The 13,356-nt window shown below is 39.4% G+C and overlaps 1 protein-coding gene and 1 long non-coding RNA gene across 11 annotated transcripts in view; one reads left to right on the top strand and one right to left on the bottom strand.

Moving 5' to 3' along the window:
* kansl3 (KAT8 regulatory NSL complex subunit 3) overlaps window positions 1–377 on the bottom strand; it is a 50,001-nt gene extending 49,624 nt beyond the window's left edge. For all 10 annotated transcript variants that reach the window (XM_051670053.1, XM_051670054.1, XM_051670062.1 and 7 more), the window contains exon 1: window positions 191–377. The gene's annotated coding sequence lies outside the window, so the exon portion shown is untranslated. The remainder of the gene's footprint in view (window positions 1–190) is intronic.
* A 10,345-nt stretch (window positions 378–10,722) lies between these two features.
* Window positions 10,723–12,532, top strand: LOC127424691 (uncharacterized). The gene is made up of 3 exons (XR_007894496.1): window positions 10,723–10,833; window positions 11,899–12,019; window positions 12,505–12,532. It is a non-coding gene; the product is annotated as an uncharacterized LOC127424691 (long non-coding RNA).
* The last annotated feature ends 824 nt before the right edge of the window (window positions 12,533–13,356 follow it).

Genomic DNA, 13,356 nt, shown 5'->3' with positions numbered 1-13,356 from the left:
GTCATTTTAAAGCCAGTTTAATACATTAAGGCCTTTAAATAGCTAAATGCAGCTGAATACTCAAATCCAATTTGATCTCTAAATATATATATATATATATATATATATATATATATATATATATATATATATATATGTCGTTTAGCATGCGTGGCGTCATTACTGGCTCGTAGCTCTGTGGCTAACTTACTGTCCACTATCAGGCTCCTTTCACGTCATTTCGGCCAGAGGAAGGGTCTTTTGAATAACTCAAAGGAAATACTGAAGAGCTCAGGTTCACAAGGTGAGACAAAAATAAACTCCTCATAAATATCCACTCTGTAAACATCGTTTAGCAATGGCCGACTGTCTTTTGTTTCACTCTCGCGCCACTGAGGATAAACAGAAAACACGGACTGGATTCTAGGAGGCGGCAGTCGTGGGGAAAACCCGGACTGGAATTCACAATGTTTGAGGCCATGTTCGGAACGGGATTGTGGCATACTACTTATTGTCTGCTGAACAGTACTATAGGAATTTGTCATACAAGGAATTTGTCTTGGTAACAGGAGCTTCCAGTGCACAACAGTACAATATAGCAACAAGACAGAGATAATAATAAAAAATTATAATTTTTTTTTTTTTAATTAAAAACTGAATAGAAAAACAAAGTATATATAGAATACACAATAAGACAATATATATATATATATATATATATATATATATATATACATACACATACGTAGTGCTAATTTAAATACAAATCTGTTATATACAGTGCAAGGGAATGTAATGGCAAAACAGGTTGGATGTTTGGATAAAATATAAAAAGACTAAACTGTGAATTGCACATAATTATTGCTCAATGGGGCAGTTTTAACTGTTCATGAGATGGATAGCCTGAGGGAAAAAACTGTTCTTGTGCCTGACGGTTCTGGTGCTCAGAGCTCTGTAGCATCGGCCAGAAGGCAACAGTTCAAAAAGGTAGTGTTGTGTTGTGTTATTGCAATGAGAAACCGCCCGAGGGTGCTGTTGGAAAAAGGATTGTGATTTTGACTACTGAGGTAGAGAAGAATAAAAGCTGGAAGAAAGACAGTCGCACGTTTCTCTGACAAATACATTATTTCCTTTTTACAAGTGTAGTATACCAAATTTTGGTGACGAGGATGGCCATTTCTGTGCCTTTACCTGCACCGTTCATGCCTTGCCCAGGCGAACCGACTATTTCTTTCCCTACTTGGTTGAAAATGTTCGAGAACTACGTGCTAGTTATCAATGCTACCGGGGATAATTGGCCCGAGGAAAGAAAGCGCGCAGTTCTTCTTCATGCACTTGGTGCAGAGGGACAAAGACTGTTCTATACTTTAACAGATAAGGGTACTAACTACACTTCTGCTGTAGAGGGACTGAAAAAGCACTTTGTTCCCAAAATTAATGTGATTGCAGAATGTCACAAATTTCGCCAGAGAGCACAGAGGCCTGATGAGACGATTAAGCAGTTTCTGGCTTCGCTATGCGAGCTAGCTGCAGTGTGCGAATCTGGTGACATGGAGGAGCAAATGCTTCGCGATCAACTCATAGATCGTGTTGCCAATACACGAATATTACAGACTCTTGCTGGAATCTGATCTAACCCTGGCTAAAGCTACAACACTGGCTTTGCAAATCGAGGATGGATTACAGAACGCTAACATCCGATGCTACTATTGCTGCTGCTGCATCGGTGAGAGCAATACACAAACAGCTGAGGAAGAATCGCCAGTGGGAAAAGAGAAAGCCAGGTTTGGCAACTACACCTACCACAGTTCAAACTACTGGGAATCGTCGCTCCTGCTATCGAACCACCTTGCTAATAAGCCTTCATGCCCAGCAGCTAAAGTTACATGCAACTCATGCGGAAAAGTGGGACATTTTTCCAAAGTTTGTCGTTCTTGTCAAAAGGAGGTACGAGAGGTTGTGATATCTGAACTGACTGTGCTTTACATGACGGGTGCTGCTGTGCAGGATAAAATCCTCTGTACTGTACAAATTAACGCAAAGGGACACTCTCATGATGTTGAGCTTATAGTAGATACAGTTTCATCCATTTCTATTATTCCAGAGTGTACTTACCATAACCTCTTTCTTACAAGTGACCTTGCTGAGACTACAGTGAACCTATTCACATACACAAGAGAGAACATACCTGTTAAAGGGTGTATGCATGCTACAGTAACTCATGATGGACATTCTTCTACAGGCTCATTTGTTGTGGCTAAGTGCTCTGCTAGGACTAGATTTCATTGCTGCACTGCATATGCGTATTGAGGGTAACAAAGTAATTACTGTTACAAGCCCTAATGACCTTCCTACTGTGCAGAAGGCATCTACAGTCCCAAACACAATACCACAGGCTGTCCCAGAGATTTGGGTAGAGGAGAGGATTTGTGCACAACATACAACTCAAACCATATGCCGTGCCAGTACAGCAGAAGCTGAGAAGGCTTCCCTTCTCTGTGAGGCAGGGTGTGACTGATGAGCTCAAAGACTTACAGGAAAAGGGAGTCATAGAATGTATTGATGCATCTCCATGGGTCTCCCCAATAGTTGTGACCCAGAGAAAGGAGGGAGGACAACTTTGCATGTATGTTGACCTCAGGGAGCTAAACAAGTAAATTGTCAGTGACTGTTATCCTTTACTGCACATGGAAGAGCTGTTCACTGAATTGCGAGGAGCTACAGTTTTTTCTACTATTGACCTAACCTCTGCATATCATCAGATGCTTCTACATCCAGATAGCCGTGACTTAACTGCTTTTATCACTCACGATGGTCTTTTCGTTTCTGCCGAGTTCCATTTGGGCTCGCTTCGGCTCCATCAGCCTTTCAAAAAATGATCATATTGGCAGCCTCCCAGGGGTACAGGCCTACCTTGATGATGTAATATACTATGGTGCTACCCAGCAGGATCATGGTACTAACTTACGGAGGGTATTACATGCGCTGAAGAATGTGGGACTCAGACTGAACATGCAAAAGTGTAAGTTCAACCAGACCTCTCTGCACTTCCTGGGCCACACCATATCTAAAGATGGACTTTCTTCCTGGGCCACACCATATCTAAAGATGGGCAGTTGGCCACTGCACTGACCAAGATTGGGTCAGTGCAGTTGCCAACACACTTGCCCCACATGACACATCCTCCCTGCGATCCTTCCTGGGCCTTGCATCCTGGTACAGTAAGTTCATTCCCGACTTCTCTACTGTTGTTGAACCACTTCGTGCCACACTCAGGATGGACCGCGGAGGCTGAGTCCAGTTTTACTGAGTTTAAGAGACTGATAGCTAAGAGCTCTGCTTTAGCACTATATGACCTGAGTTGCCTAAGTACGTGACTACTGATGCTTCTGACTATGGACTGGGGTGTGTGCTTACCCAACTTCACCCAGACAACACTGAGAAGAGGATCATAGCTTTTGAATCCAGGACACTTTCTCCGGCTGAAAGAAAGTATTCCACTGTTGAACGTGAAGCACTTGCGTGCGTTTGGGCAGTAGAAAAGTGGAGAACCTATCTGTGGGGACATCACTTCATGCTGCGAACAGACCATCAAGTGCTCACAACTCTACTCACATCCAAAGGTACTGGTCATGCAGGACTGCAAATTGCGAGATGGTCAGCGTGACTGCTATGCTTTACATATGATGTTGCTTACCGTCCTGGGAAACAAAATGTGACAGCCGATTGCTTGTCTAGGCTTCCACTGCCTACCACAGGAGATGCTGAAAAGGAACCAGACATGGTAGCTACTGTTTTTATGGATTCCTTACATGCCATGTCTTTGCCAGCGTTTACTGCCGCCTGTGAGACAGGTCCGGAATTAACACAACTAAGACTTCAGATACAGAAAGGTTGGCCAAGATGCAGAAAGGATTTGGCAACTGACCTTGCTACGTATTTCAATGTGCGAGATGAACTGGCTGTAGATAATTCACTTGTCATGAGAGGCACTGATCGTTTGGTCGTTCCCACTTCACTGCATTCTAGAATGGTGGACTTAGCACATGAGGGGCACCAGGGAATAGTGCGTACTAATCAGAGACTGCGTGAGCTATATTGGTGGCCTCAAATGGACACATATGTACAAATTATGATAGCTTCATGTGCGTCATGTCGATACAATGACAAAACTGCAAAGACTGTGCCTGCACCACTTACGCTAGTGGAACTGCCAGATGGACCATGGGAAAAAGTGGCCATTGACATAACAGGTCCTTTTGAGTGTGCTACTTGGGACTGCTGTTATGCCATAACCCTTACAGATTACTACAGTAAGTGGCCAGAAGTGGCATTTACCTCCACTGTCATTTCAGAGGTGATTATTTGCTTTTTAGCTTCACTTTTCAGTCGTGAAGAAAACCCTTCATACCTGGTCTCTGATAATGGGTGTCGGTTTACCTCCCAGGCATTCGCCAGTTTTCTGAGAGAGAGAGATAAAGCACCTGCGCTCCAGTGTCTACTATCTGAGAGCAAACGGAGCCATTGAGAGGTTCAACAAGGTGCTAAATGAGTGCGTACAGACTGCCAAAAGAATGTACAGACCATGGAAATAAGCAGTAACAGAGTTCTTACAGAACTATCGTGCTATGCCACATGCGACAACAGGAGCTACTCCATTTGAGCTGTCCTGTCGAACACAAAACTAAATCACACAGACAAGTGAAAGAGACTGTGAGATACAAACAACAGAAGAGCAAGGAGTACACAGACAGAAAGACTGGTGCAAAAGTGCCCATGTTTCAAGTGAATGACACTATACGTGTCCGGAGACCTGAGCATGTCCACAAAGGATCATCCTGATTTACAGAACCTTTGACAGTCGTTCAGAAAGTGGGACTGGGTACGTATCTGCTTAGTGACAGTCGGAAGTGGAATGCATCAAAACTGACACGCTTTCCAAAGGAGGCCCTCACCTGCACTAGTAAGGACAATGAGAGTGTGTTTGATGGGTTTATAGTACCTGAAAATATGCTTCATAATGCACAGGAACCAGGTCCAAGACGGAATCTGAGAAACCGGAATCCACCACGGTGGTTGACAGGTTTTGTAAGATAAAGAGAAAGATTTATGGACTGAGAGTACTGTCCTAACTGAAAAAAAAAAGTACTGATACTGTTGAGTGGGAAAATAATTTCATACTGTTCTGAGGACTGAGTTAAAGAAACTAAAAACAGAATTTCATGCAACATGACCACTCAAATGTGTAATTTCATTTTCAATTCATTTTGTACTGGTTACTTAACACTAAGTGATTAATGCCTGTTTTGCATACAGGTTTGGTCTGAAATGTTTTTATACCGAAAAGATTTGTAAAGATTTTTATACCGAAAATCGGGTATACGAGCCAATTATGGTTATTCTGTTATTCATTTTGTGGATTCATATTGTTACTTTCTGTTACTAAGTTATGCAACACTTGTTATTACTACTAGATGCTGTCTCAAAAAAAAAAAAATAAATAAAAAATAAGAGTTTACATAAGAGTTATTCCTTCAAGAAAAGGGGAAATGTGTTGTGTTATTGCAATGAGAGACCGCTTGAGGGCGCTGTTGGGAAAATGATTGTGATTTTGACTATTGAGGGAGAGAAGAATAAAAGCTGGAAGAAAGACAGTCCCACGTTTCTCTGACAAATACTTTACTTTTTACAAGTGTAGTATACCACAGGTAGTGGGCAGGGTGAGTGGGGTTCAAAGTGATTTTTCCAGCATTTGTCCTCACTCTGGATGTGTACAGTTCTTGAAGGGAAGGCAGGGGGCAACCAATAATCCTCTCAGCAGTCCGAACTGTCCTTTGTAGTCTTCTGATATCCAATTTCATAGCTGAACCAAACCAGACAGTTATTGAAGTGCAGAGTACATACTATATTGCCTAATTACTAGTAAGTGAAACAGTGCACATTATTCCCCTACATTGTTTTCACATGATCTCACTGTGTTGCATGTGAGAGGTGTCCATTTATCAACTTGGAAATTCAAACTGTTGTTTTGCATTTTGGATTAAATTTTGTTAAAATGTCTTAAAGGAGCAATATGTAACATCGACATCAAGCGTTTAAAATGGGTACTGCAGAGAGCTGTCTCTCCCACCCCCTCCTCCCCAGACTCAAAGCTCACGCAGGTTGCCAGGTGGAGGACACGCAACAGGAACAAGCAAACTGACAATGGCAAGCGACGAGCCTTACACTGTAAGTTGATTAGCTAATGTATACGTTTGCAGTGTTTTTATTGTTTGCAAATTATAAACCAGCTCATGTGGATTTTTTTATAACTCTGTCAATGTTAGATGTATTGCTGGTTTCCATGGCTGCAGTGCGCTGTGTTTGCCTGCTAACTTGTTTCAAATCTGGCAACCCGGGGTGTCGAAATACTATTGGGAAATGGGCAGTGGGCGGGATCACACAGGCCAAAACACAAACAGAAATTCCGGCCCGGAATGGACATTTCAAAGTAGAATATACTGGCTGTAGCATTGTTTTCGGAGAAGCCAGTATTTCAACTTAGCTTGTTTCCTAAATCTCTGATAACATATTATGATAATTTTATGCTTTAGTACAGTAAATATATTACATATTGCTCCTTTAACTTGACCAGTCAAACAACGATTCAAAAAAGAAATCTCTGCTGTATTTATATCCGGTTCATTCCTCACAATGGAAGGCAAATAATTTGCTGTTTTGTTTTGTGGGATACCATATTCTGTGCAGTCTGCACATTTTGGCAAATGATGTACAGTAGGTCTCTGGGTATTACACATGCAGAAAACTCACCTACTGTGCACAGTGTATAATACACACACATCAGCAATAGTAAAATTAGTATGTTAATATTACAAACATTATAATGCTATTCTGGTTCATTCAGATACATTTTTGGGATCATTTACTCATCCTCATGGCATCCCAGATGTGTATGACTTTCTTTCTTCTGCTGAATACAAACAAAGATTTTTAGAAGAACATTTCGGCTCTGTTGGTCCTCACAAAGCAAGTAAATGGGTACCAAAATTTTGAAACTCCTAAAGTACACAAAGGCAGCTTAAAAGTAATCCATAAGACTCAAGTGGTTACACTATTACACTAGAATAAACAGATCTCAAGGTAAGGAGCATAAGTTAAAAAATTTAACTTTAAACTTTAAACTCACTCAACAGCGTAGTGTCTGGATATGCACGTGTATATAAAACATTATGACAAACATCTCAACTAAGCTGAGCAGACAACAATATAATGATAAAGGAGCATAAAAAGAAGAATAAGAGAAAAAGAGTGAAAAAAGATACATTATTTTTGTAAACCAAAGTTAGGTAATTCCCAGGCTTTCTAATAAATTAAATAATTAAGTGGCATTCTTCTTCTTAATACATATCAATGAATTAAAAAACAAATGTATTTCATAAAAAAAAAAGATTTTTGTTTAAAACAGGTTGGGTCTTCATAAATTTAGCTTTATGTATAAATAGCCAGCCCAGTATAATTATGCAAATAATAATATACTCATTCTCTTTGTTTCCCATGATAATCCCAAACAGTATGTAGGACTATATAGGGAATAGGGAGCAATCAATCAGACTGTTCTTAAGAGAATTGACTTAAAGCAAAATGCCAGCCGATTAAAGTATGTCTGAGTGGTCAATGACACGCAGTAGCCGGGAAAAGATAAAATAATTTTATCTTATGTTGTGTGTGCTGTAAGCAGTCATGAAACAAAGCAACTGATGTCTCGTGAACACAAGCGCTGCTGCTTCGAACCGTAATGAGCAATTACACCACCATAATGAGAACAAAAAAGAATAATAATAAAAATAATTGTGTGCGGTAATCAAACATGAAATGAAGAAGACGTACAGTCTTTTCATGCTTGCACTTATGTGATCTGTGACAGGTGGTTGTGGTTTGTTTTCGAGAAGGGAACAATTCATAGGATGTCTTTTTAGATTCAGAGTGATCTTTTGGGAAAATATGCAATCAGTGAAATTTGTTTTCTGCTAAAATAATTGTAGGCCTGATGCACTGCACAAGGCATGAGCAAACATTATATGAATTAAACATTTGACTAGTAATTACATTAATATGCTCCAAACCAAACCCTAAATCTAACCCTAACAAAACTGAGACCAATTCACACCAGCTGACCGCTGGTGTTCCTAAAGGATCAGTGCTTGGACCCCTCCTCTTCTCGATCTATACTACATCACTCGGACCTATGACTAAGACACATTGTTTATTCTACTACTGCTATGCAGATTATATGCAGCTCTACCTGTCGTTCCAGCCTAACAACCCCACTGTCTCAGCTCATATCTCTGCCTGCCTCTCAAAGATCTCACCCTGGATGAAGGAACATCACCTACTGCTCAACCTTTCCAAGGCAGAACTTCTTGTGATCCCAGCCAACACGTCTGTTGACCCATCGCAAAGAGGCACAAAGTCCAGAATGGATTTGGCATGAAAGGCACAAAGTGTCAGAATTTCGAAACCATTTGAGCAGTAATTAAATTAATATACTCCTAAACCTAACAGTATACTGAGACCAAAACTCTGCACTACTGTTACGGCACTGCTCGCACTCTACGTCCAATGAAAAATTTCAAATATTTCAAGGCCAACGCAGACAAAATTTGATACATGCAAAAAGTAAGAAGTGATGGAACGTATATCATACACCTAACTCTATTTATAACCCAAATGTCTACTGTAAGTAGAGGCAGCTCTATATCCCACAATGCAACTCGATTGCCACATCACAACAGAATGTGCTTCATCAACCCCCACACATCTCCAGTGAATGATTTAACGGAAAGATGTTTACAGCTGGAAGTGAAGTTAGGTCAAATAAGCAGTTTAGAAGAGTTATACTGAGATTTAAGTGCATACTTGTAGCTACCCTAAACTGACACAGTCATAGCCTATGTATTAATTTCAATGTTACCTTTTTTGTTTGTGTAATTCTAACAATTCTTTTATTTTTCTTTCTTTTATTTTTTTATTTTTTTTCCTTTTTCTCCCAATTTGGAATGCCAAATTCCCAATGTGCTTTTTAAGTCCCTGTGGTCACATAGTGATTTGCCTCACTCTGGGTGGCGGAGGATGAATCCCAGTTGCCTCCGCATCTGAGACCGTCAACCTGCGCATCTTATCACATGGCTTTTTGAGCGTGTTGCCACGGAGACATAGTGCGTGTGGAGGCTTCATGCCATCCACCGCGGCAACCATGCCCAACTCACCACGCGCCCCATCGAGAACGAACCACATTATAGCGACCACGAGGAGGTTACCCCATGTGACTACACTCCCTAGCAACTGGGCCAATTTGGTTGCTTAGGAGACCTGGCTGTAGTCACTCAGCACACCCTGGGATTCAAACTAGTGAACTAGCAAATTCCAGGGGTGGTAGCCAGCGTATTTTACCACTGAGCTACCCAGGCCCCCTCTAACAATTAATTCTTATAAAAAGTTAATTTATACAAAACAAAATGTATGCATAAGCATCTAAAATTACAACTAAACTTGACCTGAACCTGTGATTATATCAATCTCTGAAGACGTTGTTTTCTCAGGTGCAAAAATATTGCAAGAGCGATAACAAGCTCTAAGTGATCAAGGGCTTATGCCATTTCATTTCAACCCATTCCATGGTTCAGCCAGTAGTTGTTTTTGTTGTTGTTGTTGTTGTTGTTGTTCCGGCAGTAGTGGACACGCAACGTAAGCAATAACGTACATCCGAGTCCATGAGACAGAGGGAAGAAAAATTGGAAGTGGACCATACACTATACAATCGGCAGATCTTCTTTTCTATATTCATGGACATGGCATAAACACGCACGGACGAATGATGGAAGTATGCAATTTCCCACGTAATCCGTCCCGATAGCTCTAAAATATAAATAATTATTATAGGCTTACCATAGTGAATCGGGGTAAGGCAAAAACACGGTTTGGAAGACAGATTTTGGTGTACTCGCTCATTAATGAAATTATTTTAATTTCTAACATAAAATCTTACAAAGTGTAGCTTTAAGGATCACATACAGGCCTACTGTAGTTTAGAGTGTTTAGTTCCAGATAATTTTTAGCTTCCTTCAGATATTGGCTTCCTTGCTTTCTAGGGGCAGTGGTGGCTCAGCAGTTAAGGCTCTGGGTTACTGATCAGAAGGTTGGGGGTTCAAGCCCCAGCACTGCCAAGATGCCACTGTTGGGCCCTTGAGCAAGGCCCTTGACCCTATCTGCTCCAGGGGCACCGTATCATGGCTGACCCTGCACTCTGACCCCAGCCTAGCTGAGATATGTGAAAAAAGAAGAATTTCACTGTATATGTGCAAATGTATAATGTGTGATATATAAAGAAAATTATAATTATAGAAGTTTTGGTAATACTGAAATATACTCCACATACAGAATCCTAATGTGTATTACTGGGTTACCATGTTATTGTACTACAAAGAGCAAACCCATGTTCATTACAGACATGAGATGAACTAATGTCTAACATAAGTCGTTAAAACTAGCTAGGCTAACACATGTCGTTCACATGCACGACAACAGAAATCAAGGCTACAGGTCAACATTTGTTCTATATTTTGGGTTACAGAAACGTTTCAGGTTTTGCAGAATAAAGACAAACAAACAAGTTGATGGATCAGATATGGTTGTGCAACTGTTTAAAAGGTCACGCACACATTAAAATCAAGATATCTGGGTTGAAGTCAGTAGCCAATGAGACCATGTCAGCGGTTCCGCCCCTCTTCTGCTTTGTTTTAAAAAAACTTGTGACTGCATTTTATCACACCAGCATCTACTAAACTTGCAAAAATGGTAAGTTTAATCATGCTACTACCGGTTTAGCATTTATACATATAGATTGGGGTCCTAAAGACTGAGAGCACTGAAAACGCTTCTATTTTGCATCCCTCTAATATGATTTTTTAAAATTAAAATCTATATTATTAGCATTACAATTAGAGAAAAAGTTTAATCATTAACATGAATTTTGTATTTGGTATGTAGCTCCTTTGCTTTAATCACATCGAATTATCTTGAGCTGGCTTGGACTAAATTGTACAAAACCTGATGATGTTATCTCAACTGATTTGTGTCAGTGTCACTAATGTGTTTACATTTGATTAGTGATCTAGAATTAGCAAAATTTTGTATTTCTTATTAATTTCAAGACAAGCAGTTTCTTTGTTTTGATTTTTGTTAATTTCCAGGTTTAAAATCTATTTTAAATCCAAGAATTTCACTTTGATCTCTGACTTTTGGACCCCACTGTATAATTGTTCATTTACTATTTTCTACAAAAATTTCCTGTTTTTTTTACAGAAATGTTTGGCTTTGGGATTGGTCTTTTGTGCCCTTATTTCTTTAAGTCATTCTTACTGTTTCCAAGTACCACCAACATTTGGTAAAAAAAACACATACACACAGACAAAAAAAAAAAAAAAAAAATAAAAAAAAAATAAAAAAAAATATATATATATATATATATATTTGCACTTGTGTACTGTGAAAGTATGATAAGACCTTTTCTTTTAAAGTCAACACAAACATGAAATCAAAACTGACCCTACTTACTTTCTTAATACACATTTCTTATGTCTGTGATTTATCAGAGCACATTATTTGAGCAAAAAAAGATTATTGTATTTTAATCTCTCATCAAAATGTAATAACTTGCTCTGCCTATTACTTTCCTTTCTTCTGATGTCACTTATGCTGCACTTATACTTTTAGTTAATAATAAAATGAGGTTGAAATTATAAGACCTATAAAAACATTCACAGAGCTACTCTTGTGCGTTAAACAACACATATTTGCAGTAATAGATGTTGTATGTCCACTTTTAGGGAGTGAACTCTTTATATTATTGAATTTAAATAGGGGCAGAACATTGTGTTGATACTGATGACAATTCCAGACACCAAGAGGGAACTACCTGGACAAACAGCAGATGTATCAGATGTACATGCTACCCTATGGGACAAATGAGATGCTGTGACATGTAATACATTTAACGTGCTAATTTTGGTTTACAGTGATATTTGCATATTACACAGGAATAGTAGATCAGATTTATAGTACAGTAGAGTTACAAACTTATGTGGCCAAGTGTAAATGTAATGTGCATACCCAGTCAGATCAATCAAGATGCATGAAGCTACTATGTGTAAATAGTAATGCATTTATAATGAGCTTAGCATGCAGCAGTGTGAATAAACATTTTAAATATATAACTGTCACACTGTTTTTAAATAACACAAACTTTACACGTGTTCACATGAGACTGGTGTGATAGAATTGTTTATATCACCTTAAAAAGATGATTTAGACAACTTTAAAGCACACACAACAAAAAATGTTTATTGAAGAATTTAAGTTGTCTGTCTGTCTATCTGTCTGTCTATCTATCTATCTATTTATCCATCTATACTGTATCCATATTTATTTTTATATTTTTCCTAAAATAGTCTTTGCTTTTTGTCATAGGATGGGCAGAGCGATTATCAAAACTGAAGGCTGCATTGTGAAGTATGATTACAGCACCTGCAAATTTGAAGTGTTTCATGCTGAAGACCGCACAATTGCGTGTCAATATGCGGGCATTGGAAAGTAATTTTCATTGATTGAGAATATAAAGATTACCATTACTTGTGTGTAATTACATTTATTGTGTCCTGTTAATACACCCCCCTGAAAAAAACCCACTCAAACCAGCCTAAACTGGTTTGCTGGTCTCACAGCCTGGCCAAGCTGCGGTGTTTAGCTTGTCAGCCAACTGGTCTCCCAACTTGACCACCTGAAAAATTCCCAACCCCCTCAAAACCAGCAACACAGACCAGCTTGACAATGCTAAGCAAACCAGCTTAGGCCTTGGTTGATGCTGTTTTTTTGTTTTTTGTTTTTTAACAAGGAACTGAGTACAATTACATAATTAAAATTACATTTATACTGTCATTACCTAACTAAATTGTTATAAAATACATCATGTCTGAAATATCCATCCAATGTGTTATTAAAGGAATAGTTCACCTAAAAATTGAAATACTGTCATAATTTTCTCACCCTCATGTCAGTGCTAACACATATGACTTTCTGTCTGTAACAAGGTTCTTACGATGGGGAAGGAGGAGGCAGGAGCCAGCTGAACAGTCAAAGTAAAACTTTAATAACAAACTGAACTCAGACATAACATAATCTGCAAAACAAACAAAGACGCACACACGCAGCTTCGTGCATCTCTCTCTATCCCTCACTGGCGTCTCCGGCTCGTCCTTATTCCCCTCCCGGCTGATTAGGACGATTCAGCGCCGGGCGTGCGTCCTCACGGCCCGGCCACGC

Source organism: Myxocyprinus asiaticus, chromosome 33 (genome assembly GCF_019703515.2).
Source record: "Myxocyprinus asiaticus isolate MX2 ecotype Aquarium Trade chromosome 33, UBuf_Myxa_2, whole genome shotgun sequence".
Taxonomy (NCBI): domain Eukaryota; kingdom Metazoa; phylum Chordata; class Actinopteri; order Cypriniformes; family Catostomidae; genus Myxocyprinus; species Myxocyprinus asiaticus.
Note: the sequence above shows the minus strand (reverse complement) of the source record. Positions and strands in the feature narration are given on the sequence as shown.